This window comes from Leucoraja erinacea, chromosome 11, assembly GCF_028641065.1.
Source record: "Leucoraja erinacea ecotype New England chromosome 11, Leri_hhj_1, whole genome shotgun sequence".
In the NCBI taxonomy this organism is placed as follows: Eukaryota; Metazoa; Chordata; class Chondrichthyes; order Rajiformes; family Rajidae; genus Leucoraja; species Leucoraja erinaceus.
In genome coordinates this window covers 12,503,686-12,522,156 of record NC_073387.1, presented here as the reverse complement: position 1 = coordinate 12,522,156, position 18,471 = coordinate 12,503,686, and the positions used below count along the sequence as shown (strand labels likewise).

At 43.1% G+C, this 18,471-nt stretch overlaps 2 protein-coding genes across 4 annotated transcripts in view; both read left to right on the top strand.

The window, feature by feature from the left end:
* The window catches only part of LOC129701458 (C-terminal-binding protein 1), a 302,130-nt gene that overhangs the window by 5,557 nt on the left and 278,102 nt on the right, over positions 1-18,471 (top strand). The gene's annotated exons all lie outside the window — the stretch shown is intronic.
* The window catches only part of fam53c (family with sequence similarity 53 member C), a 115,605-nt gene that overhangs the window by 18,024 nt on the left and 79,110 nt on the right, over positions 1-18,471 (top strand). Inside the window, exon 1 of one of the 3 annotated variants that reach the window (XM_055642649.1) lies at positions 18,295-18,436. The exons of the other annotated variants lie outside the window; for them this stretch is intronic. The gene's annotated coding sequence lies outside the window, so the exon portion shown is untranslated. Of the gene's footprint in view, positions 1-18,294; positions 18,437-18,471 lie in introns of those variants that run through there. 3 annotated transcript variants of the gene reach the window in all.

The window sequence follows — 18,471 nt, the reverse complement described above, 5'->3', positions numbered from 1 at the left end:
AGCCATGATCACAATGAATGGCGGTCCTGGCTCGAAGGGCCGAATGGCCTCCTCCTGCACCTATTTTCTATGTCTATGTTTCTAAAAAGAAAAAAGTTCAATGGTATTTCATTATTACACATACCCAGGTAAATTCCCTTTTTGCATACCTTCAGTAAAAATCTTACTTTAGGTAGGCTCAATCATACTTGAATTACTAGAATGTAGAAATAGTGGATTACATTGAGGCATGCTAGAGTTACCAAGTTTCCAGAGCCACCTTGTACCAAGTCTTGACTTGACCATAAAGGCTCCATGTCCTGGCGGTGGCACTGGGTTGGTGCAGAGGTCAGTCTGACCAGGTGATGTTGTCAATGTCCTACACTGCAGCTCTTTGCTTCTGCAGACCTCTTGTAGCGGCACCCACTATAATCAAGCTCCAGGCTGCTGCAGGGCCTCCAGTGGCCTACTTTTCCATCCTCTTCGATTAGACATGTTGACCTGCGATCGTGCGTTACCTCACCTCACACGGCCACCACTCAGCCTCCGTGCCCCAGGGCAGCTTCTGCAGCCGTTCTTGGAACACCCAGAACGCCTGGGTGGGAGGTTAGCTCGCAGCCCGCTCACTGGAACCGTTCCTTTCCTCCATCCGAACCAAAAATAATGGCAATACTCAGCAGATTTGGGAGCATATGGAGAGAGATATGCTGAGAAAGTTTGTTATAGGTGGATACTAAATGCTGGAGTAACAGCAGGACAGGCAGCATCTCTGGAGAGAAGGAATGGGTGACGTTTTGGTTCGAGACCCTTCTTCAGACTGCGATTAGACATGTTCGAGACCTTTCTTCAGACTGTGAAAGTTTGTTATAGTTGGATTATCTTCCATGGGAACTGGCCTTTTCTGACGCACACAGGAAGGATTGCTTATTTGGAATGGCAGAAGTCAGTGTTGAGTTCTGCAGTGTACTTGCATCAAAGATGTGGGTCTGTTTCTTGAGCTTGTATTAGACTTGCTGGAATAAAGTAGGGGACAAAAGATAAGAGAGGTCAGTGTGAGAGCCTGTCTTTTCCCCACTTGTCCTGGAGTTTTTCTCCAAGTATCTTTTCTATTTACTTTGGATAGCAATGACTGAATCTGCTTCTATGACCCTATAAGGCAATGCATTCCAGATCATCACCACTCACCATATGGAAAACCTTTTCCTTGAGTCACCCCTGATTCTTCTGCCAATTGCTTGATTTCTGTCTTCTGGTTCTTGACCTGTTCTGCCTATGGGGATAGTTTCTCTCCTTTCAGTCTGCCTGGACCCTTAATTATTTTGAAGAGAGTCAGTGAGTTATACTTTATAGAAACAGGCCCTTCAGCCCAACTCGTTCATACTGACCAAGCTACCTACCTGAGCTAAACCCATGCCCATGGCCATAATAGCATGGAAGTAAATTGAAATGAATAGAAACCCCTAATATCTTTTCTCCCAAGTTGACACATTGCCTTTTTTCAAGAATGTCTGTTATGATATTCTGCTGAGGTGGTGATGCAACCTATTTTAAAATTCTATAACAAAGAACTTTGCACCTTTCCCAAGGCAACAGGTCACTCACTAATTCTAATAAAACAAGCACCTTTACTATTATTCTCCAAGTTTAGACAAATCCTTAAATTAAATTTTGAGTAATTGATGCCCAGCTTTCCAGTACAGTTACCTAGTCGATAACTCTACAAGGTAAGCTCTCAACCTTCCCTCTTCTAAGGACAATTCAGAAACAAAAAGATAAAATGCTGGTACAGGTGCACAACCTTTTATCTGAAAGCCTTGGGACCAGACACTTTTCGTAATTCAGAATTTGTCGGTCTTCGGAATGGAAATTTTTTAGCGTAGATTTTAATGGCTGGCTCAGTGGTAGAGTGCTCGGCTCATATCCGCAAGGTCGCGGGTTTGCGCCTTGATCCCGGCAGTTCCTCGGTCGCGAGTTTGAGTCTTAAATGTAGTTTTTTCTTGCAGAATAAATATCTGTATGAAATGCAGTGTGTTGAATGAATTCCTGAATTTGTAAATGTGACCGCAGCATTGAATCACCTCCCGCACTCATGTCACCCTAGCGGGGCTACATGCCCTTAGGCGGCCTAAGGCGACATTTTCACACTCTTATATCCGTGTGCAGCAGAGGCGATGTGCGTTTGGCGCTAAACGTGAGCTTTGGTGTGCAGACGACATCCTGGAAAAAATGTCCCGTTTCTTCCAGGTAGGCGATATACCCTCCCGGGCAATATACCCTCCACTTCTCTTTTATGAAGGGGATTTAGTTCCCCTTTCTTCCAGGACCGACCGGAGGTTCCGCTGTCACCTCTGCGGGCCGCCCTCGGGGAACGCTCACTCAACTTTGTCTTGGGATTCCTACTCTCCCACGCAATGTACCCTCACCTTCCTCTTTTATGAATGGGGATTTAGTTCCCCTTTCATCGAGGACCGACTGGAGGTTCCGCTGTCACCTCTGCGGGCCGCCCTCGGTGAACGTCCTGTCTCCCTGTCCCTGGGATAGCAGGGGTCGATCAAACAGCACAATACCCCACTCCCCCTCCAACTTCAGAGGAATCCGCTCCCCGATGGGCCGCTACGGCGACAAGTGGCAGTTTGCCCACAGCCCGAGCTGCGCGACCCCAAGAACAAGACGCACCTTGCACACCATCAGCTTCTGCCCCATACGGGGAGCGTGTTCCTCTGGAGTTGGAGCGGGGCTGGGCTGGAGTTGCTGATCTGGGATCTCCGTGCTTTCAGTGGGACTGGGGGTCCTAATGAGGGGGCACAGCTCGGGCTGTGGGCGAACTGCCACTTGTCGCCATAGCGGCCCATCGGGGAGCGGCTTCTGGTGGTCCTGATGTCTCCCGCTAGTTTGCAGTTTTCCTCTGGAGTTGGAACGGGGCTGGGCTGCTGCTGGCTGAGGGTCTCTGGGATCTCCGTGCTTGCAGTGGGCCTGGGGGTCGGTGTCCCGTTGGTCCTGACGTCTCCGGTGACTGGCACTGTATGCTGGCATCGCCGACTTGAAGACAATGCAAAGCCCCCACGCTGGTGCAATGTGCGGGGAGCTGGAGAGGGGAGGGAAGGGGTCACACACATGGCCGGGAAGCAGAGGGGTGTAGGTGGGGTGAAACTGAAGGGAGCAACAATCTGCTGCTCCCTGCCCGCTGAGGTAAAAAGTTCCCACGCGAGACTCACGATACACTGTGTATCGTGAGTCTACCGTGGGAACTTTTTAACTCAGCGGGCAGGTAGCAGCATATTGTCAATTATTAACCCTCCCGCGCAATATACCCTCACCTTCTCTTTTATGAATGGGGATTTAGTTCCCCTTTCACCGAGGACCGACCGGAGGTTCCGCTGTCACCTCTGCGGGCCGCCCTCGGTGAACGTTTTCAAGGACCTTTCTTCAAGGACTGAAAAAATGTCCGCTATTCGGAGGTTTTCGTTATTTGGATCTTCGGATAAAAGGTTGTGCACCTGTACTTGGCAGGTAGGCTGCACCTGTGAGAAGAGAAACAGGATCAACGTCTCGGGTCAGGAGCCTTTTGAGCATTTACAGTATTTCCTGTTTTTGTGTTAGATTTACAGCACCTGCAGTTTTTTTTTTTACATTTTCATTTAGTCTTTAATTTAGATTTTAGAGATACAGCGTAGAAACAGGCCCTTCGGCACGCCGAGTCCATTCCATCCAGCAATTACCTTGCACACATTAGGGACAATTTACAATTTGCAGAAACCAATTAACCTACAAGCCTGAATGTCTTTGGAATGTGGGAAGAAACCGGAGCACCCAGAGAAAACTCATGTGGTTACAGGGAAAAATGTACAAACTTCGTACATTCAGTATCCTTAATTAGGATGGAACCTGGGTCTCTGGCACTGTAAGGCAGCAGCACTACTGCTGTGCCCTGTGCTGCCCTTGCTTCTCCCCAAGTGAAGTCCTGCTTCCTTGGGACTTTTCCACTCAGTTTTCTTAGTGTGTTTGGAACATTCCTAAGGTGCAGTGTTGTAAAAATTCAGTATACATTATTGCTGCAGTAACAGGCACTGGCTTCTAGGTGGACAGCCCAGGATATCATGTACCTTTTTACATCAATTGGAAATGCTTGCTTTCAAAAATGTGTGTATGTGTGCACTTCTGTTCTTGCACTCTGTTTAGAATACTGTCACTTTCCTACTCTTTGTGCTTTGGTTTAGCTGTCAGATTATTACATAAGATCATAGTTTCTGCCTGTATGTGAAAGGGCATATCTTGCCAGATTTCTTTGAAAATAATCCTGGAACAAGTTTGCACTGTGAAACAGCTTCAACCTGAAGCATTTGTCCAATCTTGAAATGCTTCTTATGTTCTTAAGCCATCCCTTCCATTACATGGTGGTGACACAGAAGTAAATATATTACAACATCATACAGTTGCTCAAACTCTTAAGTTACATTTCTTTTGCCTGTCAATCTTCAACGTGATTGGAATGCAACATAGAAGATTTTGTACTTGTGAAACCTTCCCATCAAGTTTCAAGTGCCAGTCACTCTGACAACAGTTAACCTTTGGTTTAATCCTTTGTTGTACTATTTTTTTCACCAAAGTCCTTTCAAAAACCCATAATCATACCTGGCCTGGGCCAGGGGAACTTTGATGGATATCTTGCTGCCATTTTCATATTTTCATTCTATTTCTTTGAGGCCTTCAGCAGATGTTTCTCCATGTTGAAAGGCTTTCAATCTGGCCTGAATTAACTGGTTAACAGGGCCAAATGACTTCAGTGGCTGGTCCTTCCGTTTCTGTAAGCGAGTCTTGACTGGAATCATGTGTGCAGTGGAGATTTGGCCGAGTTGTGCTTCAAGGGAGATGAATTTTGTTTGAGAATAAATGCAGTGACCAATAGTTATCAGCTTCTATGTGGGGGCTGGTGGAAATTTGCTTTCTAAAATATTCACATGCTCGCTATCAGTGAAAGAAACTGCCAGAGACCGTTATTTTTTTTGTTTATTGTATAGTTTAGCTGTGAGTTCCATTCCACAAAGAGCAATGGTTTTTCAAGAATTTAAATGCAACTGTGTCCAGATTAGTCCATTGAGACTTTTCTGTTGACTTTACCTGGTTACTTCTGTGGCCAATGTAAATGTTAAGACTGTCAGGTTCCAATTTATATATTTGAGTTTGGTGTCCATCACACTAGTGCAGTTGTTTAGTCTTAATAAAATATTAAAAAGAGTGACATTTATTACTTTCCTTGCAAACCCCCCCCCCCCCCCCCCCCCCCCCCCCCCCCCCCACCAGCCCTCCTGCCCCATTTCCTTTCAAAAGGTTTTTGTGACATCAAGAATATTAGCAGGGCAATTGAACGCCTGGAAAAAACAAGTTTTATATTTGTATCAACCAATTCTCGTGAATTACTGACGGGCTTTGTGGAATACAATTCTCATATTTAGATGCTAACTTGACTTGTCCTTTTCAGATCTTTGCTTAGACTCTCTCTTTGCCCCAGGGACGTGCTTTGATCACTTTTGCAGAGGGAGAATGGATGCAGTGACCTGAAAAGAATAGGCCCTTGCCCTTTTTTTCTATCTGCACTGTCCCAGAAGCGATAACACTACATTATGCACTCTTTTATTTCTCACTTTTGCACTGATGTACCATTACACATGTAGAAATAAGGAACTGCAAATGCTGGTTTACAAAAAAATACCAAAGTGCTGGAGTAACTCAGCAGGCCAGGCAGCAGCTCTGGAGAACATGGATAAATTACATTTTGGGACAGGTCCCTTCCTGAGACTGATTATGGGAGAGGGGGAGAGAAAGCTGGAAGAGAGGTAGAAGGGTCCTGATTTGAAACATCGCCGATCCACATTCTTCAGAATTGTTGTTTGACCCGCTGAATTACTCTGGCACTTTATTTTTTTTTTACAATTATGCATGGCGAGTTTTGCCTTGGTAGCATGCAAAGAACTTTTTTCACTGCACACATGACAATAATAAAGCAATTCTAATTCCAGGTCAGGTTAGCAGCCAAACATTGCTCATAAGCAGTGTGGAATAGAACTGCAATGTTGTAGGATCTGTTGGGGTAATATAAAACTACTAAGTGTTCCACTGTGGAAAAAGCTACATTTTTTAAAAAATTCCTCAAAACAATCGGTGCTACCCTGCCCTTTTTATGTGTCTGTGCTGAGAAAAATGTGCTTAAAGCAGATTTGGCTGCAGTCCATTAAGTGAAATGGCCAGGACTTGAGACGTTGAGCTATAGGGAGAGGTTGGGCAGGCTAGGACTTTGTTTCTTGGAGCGTGGAGACTGAGGGGTGATCTTAGAGAGATGTGTTAAATCATGAAGGGAATAGGTAGTGAGAAGCACAGTGTCTTTTACCCGGTCTTTTACCCAGGGTAGGGGAATCAAAAACTAGAGGACATAGGTTTAAATTGAAAGGGGTAATAAAAGGGGTAACCTTTTCTCTGAGGGTGGTGATTATATGGAATGAGCTGCCAAAGGAGGTACATTCAGAAAGTATTCAGACCCTTTCACTTTTTCCACATTTTGTTACGTTGCAGCCTTATTCTAAAATGGATTAAATTCAATTTTTTAATCATCAATCTGCACACAATAATACTAAAAAAGTGAAAACAGGTGTTTAGAAATTTTTGCAAAGTAATTAAAAAGAAATAACTGAAAAATCACATTTACATAAGTATTCAAACCCTTTACTCGGTACTTTGTTGAGGCACCTTTGGCAGCGATTACAGCCTCGAGTCTTCTTGGGTATGACGCTACAAGCTTGGCACACCTGTATTTGGGTAATTTCTCCCATTCTCTGCAGAACCTCAAGCTCTGTCATGTTGGATCGGGAGTGTTGATGCAGCTATTTTCAGGTCCCTCCGGAGATGTTTGATCGAGTTCAAGTCAGGGCTCTGGCTGGGCCACTCAAGGACATTCACAGACTTGTCACAAAGCCACTCCTGTGTTGTCTTGGCTGTGTGCTTAAGGTCGTGGTCCTGTTGGAAGGTGAATCTCCGCCCCAGTCTGAGGTCCAGAATGCTCTGGAGCAGGTTTTCACCAAGGATCTCTCTACTTTGCTCCGCTCTTCTTTCCCTCGGTCCTGACTAGTCTCGCAGTTCCTGTCGCTGAAAAACATCCCCACAGCATGATGCTGCCACCACCATGCTTTAACGTGATGAGTGGCGCCTGGTTTCCTCCAGGCATGACACTTGGCATTCAGGCCCAAAGAGTTCAACCTTGGTTTCATCAGACCACAGAATCTTATTTCTCATGGTCTGAGAGTCCTTTTGGCAAACTCCAAGCGGACTGTCATGTGCCTTTTATTGAGGAGTGGCTTCTGTCTGGTCTGGCCTAATTGGTGGAATGCTGCAGATATAGTTGTTCTTCTGGAAGGTTCTCCCATCTCCACAGAAGAATTCTGGAGCTCTGTCAGAGTGACCAATCACCTCCCTGACCAAGGTCCTTCTCCCCCAATTGCTCAGTTTAGCTGGGCGGCCTGCTCTGAAGAGTCCTGGTGGTTCCAAAGTTCTCCCATTTAAGAATGACGGAGGCCATTGTGCTCTTCGGGACCTGTGTTTTATACCCTTCCCCAGATCTGTGTCTCGACACAATCCTGTCTCAGGGGTCTACGTTCAATTCCTTCATCTTCATGGCTTGATTTTTGCTCTGACATGCACTGTCAACTGTGGGTTCTTACATAGACAGGCATGTGCCTTTCCAAATCATGTCCAATCAATTTAATTTACCACTGGTGGACTCCAGTGAAGTTGTAGAAACATCTCAACGATAATTAATGGAAACGGGATGAACCTAAGCTCAATTTTGAGTGTCATAGCAAAGGGTCTGAATACTTATGTAAATGTGATATTTCAGTTATTTATTTTTAATTACTTTGCAAAAAAATTCTAAACACCTGTTTTCGCCTCTTGCCATTGTGTGTAGATTGATGATTAAAACAATGAATTTAATCCATTTTAAAATAAGACTGTAACGTAACAAATGTGAAAAAAAGTGGTCTGAATACTTTCTCAATGCACTGTAGTTGAGGCAGGTACTACAATAGCATTTGAAATACATCAACAGGAAAGATTTAGAGGGATAAATGGGACAGATGTGCAAATGGGTCTAGTTTAGATGGGGCATCTTGGTTGGCAAGGACCAAAACTTGAGCCGAAGGGCCTGTTTTCATGACTCCATGTGAGATTTGTATTTTCAAACTATGGTCATTTAGTTAGAATCTTTTCATTTCAAATATTCTATGTGGTTGTACACTGTTTTACTGGCTTTTACCTTGGTATTAGGTTATGCCTTTTCATCCCATCTTTCTGCCCTGGTTGATATTATACATTTGAACCAAGTTTGTGCCAAGTTGCCCTGGGACACAATTCCTCAGATGTACTATCTCTTTGTACAAGGACTTTTTATCAATCCATGTGGTTAACTTTTGGTTAATTTTGTGATTCGACTTTTTTTAATTATTAACTAGGTATGTCTATAGCTTCCACAGTAGGTTTCGAATTCAGGACTCTGGATTGTCATCTGATAATTTAATTGCTGCACTACCACTGTGCTGCTCTTTCCATAGCTGACCCTACATGGCTTTTTCCCATCTGCCCATCGCCAACGCACCTATCCCAGACAATCTCCTCTCCCTCATGTTCCCCTCTGACAACTCTATCTTCCTAATTTGGTTCCATACACCACCTTCAGTTCTCTTTAGATTCCATCATCTGCAGCCCCTTGTTACCTCCAACCACATCCCAGCCTCTCTCCCCCACCCCCCTCTCTCCCATCTGACTCCATCCACTAAACCACTCCTCCTCACCTGGATCCACCTATCACATGCCAGATTAATCCCCCCCCCCCCCCAACCACCCTTGTCTCTTTATACTGGTTACCTCCCCTCCACACTTTCAATCCAAATGAAGGGTTTTGATCTGAAATGTCGACAGTCTTTTTCCCTCCACAAGACGAGACGGTGATTGGTTTGCAGCTCAGCTCACTTGATCTCTCTTCTTGTTTAAGAAGGAACTGCAGATGCTGGAAAAGTCGAAGGTAGACAAAAATGCTGGAGAAACTCAGCGAATGATGGAATACTCTTTGTGATGGAATACACATCACCTATAATAACAAGCTAGAAATGTCACTAGCCCACATTACCACCAGGAACACAATGAAACAAGGCAGGTTGCTATTCCAGTAGGCTGAGCCTATATGAAGTTATCCACATATTAGCAGATGCAGGCAACGTCGGATGCATCTAGAATGGGTGGCAAAAAGGCATTTGGCCCGGCTGTAAACAAGACTCTTTGCATGAAACTACTCTGCCAGAACAGTTTTATCTGTGCCAGAAAGGAAGTGCTGTTCCACAAGATATGAAGGACATTGTTATAGTCACATTTTTAAAAGAACAAAGTTGCCAGGTGTGACAGCATTCATTACTGCAGTTTATCCTATCTTAAGCATCATTTGAGCACACCCTACATGTGTTGTCATTGTAACCATCACATCTTTGGAGAGAGCATTTGGTCGAGTGTAGTGTGAGTTTTGAGCAGCGCAGTAAACAATTGATGTTGTAGGAAAAAAATCCGATGAACAAAGCCAGTGTGTCTTCATAGATCTTGCCATGTCCTTTAAACTTGCACATAGAAAATAATTGTGCAGATTGCTGGCAGAGATCAGTTGGGCTCTAAAGCTCCTCAACATGATCAAGGTTTCTCCATGTCGACATGAAAGGTACCATTCAATTTGATGGCTCAAACTCCTCCCAGTTTCAATATACACAGCAATCAAAACGAAGTTGATTTTCCAACCTGTTTCGGATCTTCCATGACCCCTTCCTTAATCATGTCTTTGGGACAATTTAGGACCAAATATCCCTTGAAACATGGTCAGATGGAAACATATTCAACCTCAGACCTTGATGCAAAGACCAAATGCTCCTTTCCCAAGATGTGACAGAGATACTGTTGCTGTCCTTGCTGGGTTTGAGATTTCAATTTCCAAAGACAGTGCCACTGTCCCTGATTGGAATAGTTTTGCAGGTAGAGAAGAGCCCTTGCTGTGTGCGAGATGTGTCCTGTGTCAGTCAGGAGTCAATGGATAACTCAGACTTGTAATCTTAAGAGCCATAATCATTTAATATTGCCCTCTGATTGCTCCATCATGACGTTTTTAGTTAGCTGGTCTGGACTCTAGTACTGCAAATAAAGTATCTGCTGAGCAGTTGGTACTTTCCACTTTTCATTTACCCTGAAAAATTATCTTTGACGTTCTATTTTAGTGCAAATATACATTAATCCTAAAATCTTGCTGTTATCATCTTCAAATTGCCTTTTTGAAAAATTGTATCACCATTATCTGTCATATGATGCGAACATTATTGCTTTTCAGTGTACAGTAGACTGTTCACAGATTATGTTATTACATTTTACCGTATATCAGTACATGCAGATTTATAATGTTTGAATTGTAGTTGTGAAGTTAGTTTCAGTTTTGAAATGTTTTATTTGATATCTTAGAAATATAAGATATGAAATATAAACTGACTGTACAATAGTTATGTGCCCTCTGTGGACATGGACTTTCTTAGACAAATTTATTATAATGATATGAATCGTGTAGTGACTTGGGAAGCAATAAGGAGTTGGCCAGTGTGTAGCTCCTTGGGACAAATTGAGAGTTGTTACTGAAAATACTGTCAATATTGATTTGAGGGATTAGTTGTAGTGTTACAGATTTAAATAAGGAGATTTAATTAGAAATGTTGATGTAAGAATTTATAATGAAGAAAATGGTGCTACTGCTAAAAGTAATCTCATGCAGGAGAGATGTGCATCACATTCAGGCGGAGGAAATTAGTTTAACTTGGTATCATTTTTGGCACAGACATTATGGGCCAAAGGGCCTGTTCTTGTACTCTACTGTTCTGTTTTGTTGTGCTGGTCCCAGGCCTATGCATCTCCAGTTACATGAATTTGTGTAAATACCATTTCTGAATGAGAATATACACGGCAGCACGAGTATTAGAGACTGATTTAACATCCTGATTTTAAACTGTTGACCATTGAGACTGCATGTGTGACGTGTAAGGAATAATACTACAGGAAACTCAAATGATTAAAATATTGTTTATAATTACTCCTTTTACGTATGAAATGATGCTGCTGGACGAGTAGCACATAGGTTTGTCTCTGGCGATGCTGGTAGTGAGCTCTTCTGTGAGTAAGGTTGACTGGAGACACGTTTTCAATGTCCTCAAGTTATCTTTACCATTGCCACCTGATCTCAGTCAAACTGAGGGTGGAGCAGCAATTCAACTTTAAAGGATTTAATAATATACGAAGCTGGTTTGGGAATCTGGCATGCCATTTGTTTTCCTCTTATTTTAGTTCAGAGATACAGCGCGGAAACAGACCTTTCTGCGCCGACCAGCGATCCCCTGCACATTAACATTATCCTATTCCCCACTAGGGACAATTTTTACATTTACCTAGCCAATTAAACTACACACATGTACGTCTTTGGAGTGTGGGAGGAAGCCGAAGATTTTGGAGAAAACCCACGCAGGTCATGGGGAGAACGTACAAACAGCGTCCGTAGTCAGGATCGAACCTGGGTCTCCGGCGCTGCCTTCACTGTAAAGTAGCACCTCCACCGCTGTGCCACCGTGCCATCGTCTAACATTTTAAAGATTTGGGTGAAGGAGCATGACCTATAGAATAAAGCATCAAGGAGGTTATAAAATATTGCTTTGCTATTAGTGCAAGTGTGAATATCGACACAAAACTTGATGTTAAATATAGAACATTACAAACAATACCCTGGCGTGCATAATATGAGTTGATGGTAGATGCTGTACCCAACAGTTTCCTAGAATATGATCGCATTTGCCACATGTCAGCATTAAACTACCTAAATGTTCTATAATTCATGAGCTGCCATTTATATTGGTTCTGCATGGAGGGACAGAGATGGAGTTTATGCCAGGCTCCACCTTACTGCCCATTGGGCTAGCCTTGCTAACCACTATTGCCTAACACCAAGTCCACAATGCTACTCAAAAGGCCATAATGCTACTCAATATACGACATGATCTCTGGAGTAGTTGGTATCACCGCTGAAAGTGTTGGTCATAAATCCACAGCCAGGAAGAGGAGGATATTCCTGGACACCTGAGTAATTCCGACAAACAGAGAGACATACTGCGTACCATTGTAACTAGTGAAGGGCCTCTCTCCTGACTGCCACAATTATATACAACTCTTAGTCACAATGTGATTGTCACTATGATTGTCACCGTGTCACTTCTAAAGCTTTCTCCTTAATAGTATGATGAGATTTTTCAATAATTTCAGGGAAAGTTTGGTGAACTTCGGTATGCAATCTAAGTCAAGGCTGATGGTTATTTCTGTAATCACACCAAAATTAAATGCCAATGGACCTTGCTACAATGCCGGGGACTAGGTTTCAAAGCAATATTTATTTAATTTCATTATAACATCTATTAATACAAGCATTCTTTTCTTTTTGTAACTCTGTGCCCAAGTGCTTTTTCATTGTTTACTTTGCAGAATGAGGATGTTATGCGTTGTTTCTGAACTTGGTACATACAGTTCTGATTTTCTGGCTTCTACCCAGGTGTCTGTTGTGGGCTTAACTTTTTGTTGAGGAAGTAAATGGGCACCTTGGAGATAATGAGTCCAAACCAGGTGAGGGCTTTTATTCATTGATGCTATGGTGGACATTCTGAAATTGCTGTGAAAATGTGGCGAAGGAACATTTGGAGTGCTATTGCAAATTCCAGCATTTTGATTTCTCAACTGTGATTAATCAATGATATATTTTCAAATCACCATGTTACATAATTTTGGAGCGGGATCTGAAGGGTAACCTCCCTTCTAGACTTCACTTGTTGAAATGCTGTCAATGAAGCCTTTGTGAGTTGCAGTAACGCAGTTTGTTGCTAGGCAAAGTTTGTTACATTATTCTTGGGTTAAGAATTATGTAGGCTTGATGCACTGATTGCGAGAGAAGTGCATAGATTTGGCTTCAATGGTGCGGTCCTCAGTGTTTGCTGGACCTACACTCACCCAGAAAGTAGCATGTGTTTAATCATCTTCTTGATTAGTGCAATCATTACGAATCTTTGTAATCTGGAACCACTGCATTAGCGTCGAGAGACGGACAAGAGTATTTAATTCTTGTTTACCGAAACAGAACAATGAAATTCCTGTTTGTTCATAAGTTCTAGGAACAGAATAAGGATATTCGTCCCATCAAGTCTACTCGACCATTCAATTATGGCTGATCTATCTCTAACCCCATTCTCCTACCCTCGCCCCATAACCACTGACACCCTTACTAATCAATAATCTGTCAATCTCCGCCTAAAGAATATCCATTGATTTTCAGTGACAACAAATTCCACAGATTCACCACCCTCTAGTCATTTGTCAAAATTCCTTCTAATCTCTTTTCTAAAGGTACGTCCTTTTATTCTGAGGCTATGGCCTCTGGTCCTAGCCTCTCCGACTAGTGCAAACATCCTCTCCTCATTCACGGTATCAAGACCTTTCGCCATTTCGAGACTTCAATGTGGTCCCACCTCATCCTTCCTAAGTACAGGCCCAATGCCTTTAATTGCTCATCATATGCTAACCCAATCATTCCTGGGATAATTCTTGTAAATCTCCTCTGGACCCTCTCCGATGCCAGCACATTCTTCCTCAAATGTGGGACCCAAATCTGCTCACAATACTCCATTTGCGGTCTGACCAGTGCCGAAAAGCCACAGCGTTACATCTTGTTTTTGTATTGTAACCCTCCAACATAAATGCTGGCATTGCATTTGCCTTCCTTACGACCGATTTAACTTGCAAATTAACTTTTTGGGAATCCTGCACCGGCACTTTTGTATTCTCTCCCCATTTAGAAAATGGTCTACGCCATTATTCCTACTACATGACTCCCACACTTTGCTGCACGTTATTCCATCAGCCACTGCTCAGCCCACCCTCCCAACCTGTCCAAGTCTTCTGCAGAGTCCAACCTTTCTCTACACTACCTGCCCTCCACCTATCTATATGTCATCTGCAAACTCGGCCACAAAGTCTTTAATTCCCTCATCCAAACCATTTAGATGCACCGTGAAGAGTAGCGGCCCCAGCACCGACCCCTGTGGAACACCGCTAGTCACTAGCAGCCAACCTGAAAAAGCCCACCCTTTATCACCACTCTCTGTCTTCTGCCAACCTGCTATCCGTGCTAGTATCTTCCCTCTGATACCATGGGCTCTCATTTTCTTTAGCAGTAAAGCCAAACATGTTATCCTGCAACAGCAGTCACACAAGCCAGTCGGTATATGGGTAACCAATTTATTTTCCGGTTGCATTTTTGTGATCCATGGGGGCTTTAAATGATAGTTCAGTAATCACTTAATCATACTGCTTCAAGGTTTTTTTTCTTTTTATTAAAAAAAAGTTTAATTAATTAAATTGAAATTCCTCAGCTTTCAGCAATCATTTGAGGTTGTTTTTGCAGGTCATTAATTGTTCAGAGGCAAAACCAAATCATTAAGTTTCCCTTTGAACCATGTTTGGATACTTCGGATTGGCCTTCCAGGCCCTGAGTTTGTAATTGGTCCAGACTTGATCATTGATGTTTATTGCATCAATGCATGCTTTCCTTTTTTTACGTTTTCTAATCAATACTGATGATTTGCTCCTCGGTTTGATTAGAATGCATGATTTAAACTTGAAGAGAGATTGGATGATGAAGTGAGAGATTGAGTGAGACATTGGCTTTTCTGATCAGGTTCTTGTGTTGTAATTCAAATATATCTGTCTAGCATGACAATCTGTGAGTTGCGTAAGTTATAATGTTAGAGCAGTCATGGTGGAGAAAACTAGTCCTACCGTGGAATTTTTCTTATTGTGATTTGGACCAATGTCTCTAGTTTTGCATTGTTTAGTCTCTAGTCCTGTTCTTTTCTGTGTCTTGTAAAATTTGTGTAATTTATGTGTGATTTATGTTTTCATGTGTTGTCTGAGTCCATGTGTCTAATGCTGTTCCAAGCAAGATTTTCATCGTAACTGTAGCTCATACTTGCGCAATAGACTTGACTTAGCCAGAGAAGGTTATTGGCCAGGGCCCAATGTGTAAAGCCTGTCACTGGTAATCTGTCCAATATCATTGGTTTTGTTCTATTTTATTTCCAATGGTATTATAAATTCAGTAATTTTACACATGATGTGTTGAAAGAAGGGAGGAATATTTAGTTCTGCAATTAATTATTCTATCTGGGTGGAAAAGCTACACTCAAAATGTGTGTTAGTCTTTTCAATCTCTTTTGAAAGTTTCTGGTTTGTCTGTGTTCTGTCTGCAAATGTTCTCATAAACATAGTGTCATGCTGCTTGTCGAAATGTTCAACAGTCAGGGGAGAATCCTTTCATGTTGAAGGGTGGAGTTCTCGGTCTTCTCACTTTATCTCCCTTTGACGGTTTCCCAGAAATACCTGCAAAAAAGTAACCTGGTGCATAGCAGTCGGCAGGGGTTTTGCATTTGGCTGTGATTCCAAACTGTTTTGTGTGTAACGGAAAGATCAGCAAATGCAGTTAGGATCTTATGGTTGCTCTGAACGTTGGCCTCAATGTTCAGGCTGCAGGCAACACTCTGTGTGGTACAAGACCAGCTTGTTCTTAGATGCCATAATGTTCAGAGTAATGGTTTGAAGGATGGGCCACTCCGTAGTTAAGTAATGCACAACAATATATATCCCTATATACTTTCCAACGTTGCTGGCTGTTTTCCCTAGGTTTGGCCAAGCAATAACCATTACTTCATGCTAAATTTGAGGAATTTGGCTATTCTCCACTATATTAGCTCAGAAGGAACTTTTAAGCACTTGGCCTGCAATGGTAGAGTAGGTCTGGAAGGATGCCTCTTTCCATTGCAGTTAGACCAGTCCAAAGATTCATTTGAAGAAAGGATCCCAGGAGTTTGGATGTTTCTATATGACTGAATTCTATAGTTTTTACTTTGAAAGGGATTTAAGGCACACTGATATCAGACCTGTGAATGATAGGATATTTCTGTTAAGTGTAGACTGCAGTCATATTGAACATAGTTCATCATCTCAGTGTTCCACTTTGATCACGAGAAATACTCACGTCAGTGTTATTTTTTGGGGTAAATAAAGTCCAATGTGATCTAATGCTTGCCCACCTGGGTGTGACACATGGCTGCATCTTGATTTTTGTATTCATCTGCAAAAACTGTTGCAAAGATCAGGAGTCATGTGAACATGTGCAAGAGCCCACCAGATTAAATTGGGGTTCCAGCATGAAGTGCTCTGCACGTTGCCTACGGTAGGACTTGTCAATGGTTGAATGTATGCAGCACATCCCAAATGTGTGCACCTTAAACTGAATTTCACCATGCTTGCCACCACGGCAAGCCTAACATAGATATAAATACAAGAATTACTGTGGTCTTTGATGGTGCTCTCCCAGATGGTCATTATGATAGTCAATAGTCTGATTTATTTGTCACATACCCAATAAAGTGCAGTGAAATGAACTTGCCAGCAGTGGTACAATAAAAAAGAACACACAATACACAATAAAAATTTAACACTAACATCCACCACAGCATTCATCACTGTGGTGGAAGGCACAATGTTCAGTCAGTCCTCCATTTTCCCACGTGGTTGGGACCCCAAACCAGTAATCGCTGCGGGCGGCCAGATGTATAGGCAAGGTTAAGTCCCGAATCGGTGCTTCCCTACCGGAGTCCGCGGTTTCGAGATGATGTAGGCCGCAAGCCGGTGGTCGAAGATCTAAGTCCCAACCGTGCCCGCGGTTAGAAGCACCGCAGACAGCGGCTTCAAGATGATGTAGGCCGCGGGACGGTGGTCAGAGCTCTTTTCCTCCGGGGTCCCCAACAAGGGATCCCAGGCTCCGGACGCCGCGCCAGCTGGAAGCTCCGCAGACCGCGACTTCAGGCTGTAATAGTCCGCGGGCCAGCGATCGGAGCACTCCCTTCTGGTGACCCCCGGCGAGGGCTCGCCCACTCCGTGATGAAGGGTTCACGTGCGCCCGCTGCTGAAGCTCTGGGAAAGGCCGCTCCAATCCATACTGTTAGGCCGCGAGGGAGGCGATATGGAAAAAGTTGCCTCTCTGTGGAGGAGGCGACCAAAAGCGGTTACCCCCCCCTCACCACACAAGACACACCGAGAGACATTAAAACACACATTTGGACATACTAAAAAAACAAAAAAAAGTAGAAGTGACTAACACGCTGCTGGCAGGGCAACCGTTTCGCAGCGCCCCCACTGACCAATCAACATGATAAACATGCCATGAGATTAACATCTCAAAGCTCCATGTATAGATTTAATGAATCTCCCACCTCATACTCTCAGAAATCGTTATCGTCATCCTCAAGAGCTGTCGAATATGAAGCTGCAGTAGTTTGACAAAAAGCTTTAAGACCCTGTCCTGACTAAACATCTCTGGCTCACCAATAAAGCCTCTCACATTTGTCCTATGATTTAAAATGGAGAAAGATCTAAATTAAATATGCACAACATATGTCTGCTCGGATCATTTGATGCACACATGATATATAAGCATGGATGTAACAGGATGTAACTGAGAACGTTATCAAACTGCACTAAAAAAACACATTGTGCTCTGTAAATTTGACTATGGTGTTACAGAGAAGCAATCTCTCACCTTGAGTATTAGACATGCCCTGTAACCTCAAGCTGTAGGTGTTGCTATGTCAGCATTGCAAAAGTAAAATACTTGCCTTCTCACAAAAACTAAACAGTAGAGCCGTTGCTTAGTTGTCACTGTTTGAACACTGGAATCAGCTAGCTGCACCCTGCTCAATTTATGAGCTTTGCCTTTGAGCAAATTCAAGAAAGGGACTCCAATAGTAATTTACAGTATAATTATCTGCTCCTTTTTTAAGAGCATTCTTGCACGTATGAATAAGTAAGTCAAAACATGAAACTACAAATGCTTGTTAATACACAATGGTACACAAGGTGGTGGAGAAACTCAGTGGGTCAGGCAGCATCTCTGGAGAACATGGATCGATGACGTTTCAAGTCGAGACCCTTTTTTCAACATGCATAGGTGACTTTGTGGGTCTCGATCCAAAATGTCGCCTATCCATGTTCTGCAGAGATGCTGCCTGACCCGCTGAGTTACGCCAGCACTGTGCGTCCTTTTGTGACCAAGTAAGTGATTTGATTCTAACATTTTAACAGAATCAAAGGAAGCAACTAGAATATAAACAGGAGACTCGAGATGGAATCTGGAGCAAAAAACAAACTGGTGGAGGAACTCAGTGGATCGAGCAGCATCTGTTAGAGTAGAAGGAATTGCCGATGTTTTGGTCTGAGATCCTGCATCAGGACTGGATTGAAAGGGAAGGTAGGTGGTATAAATTGGAGTGGAGTTGGGGAACG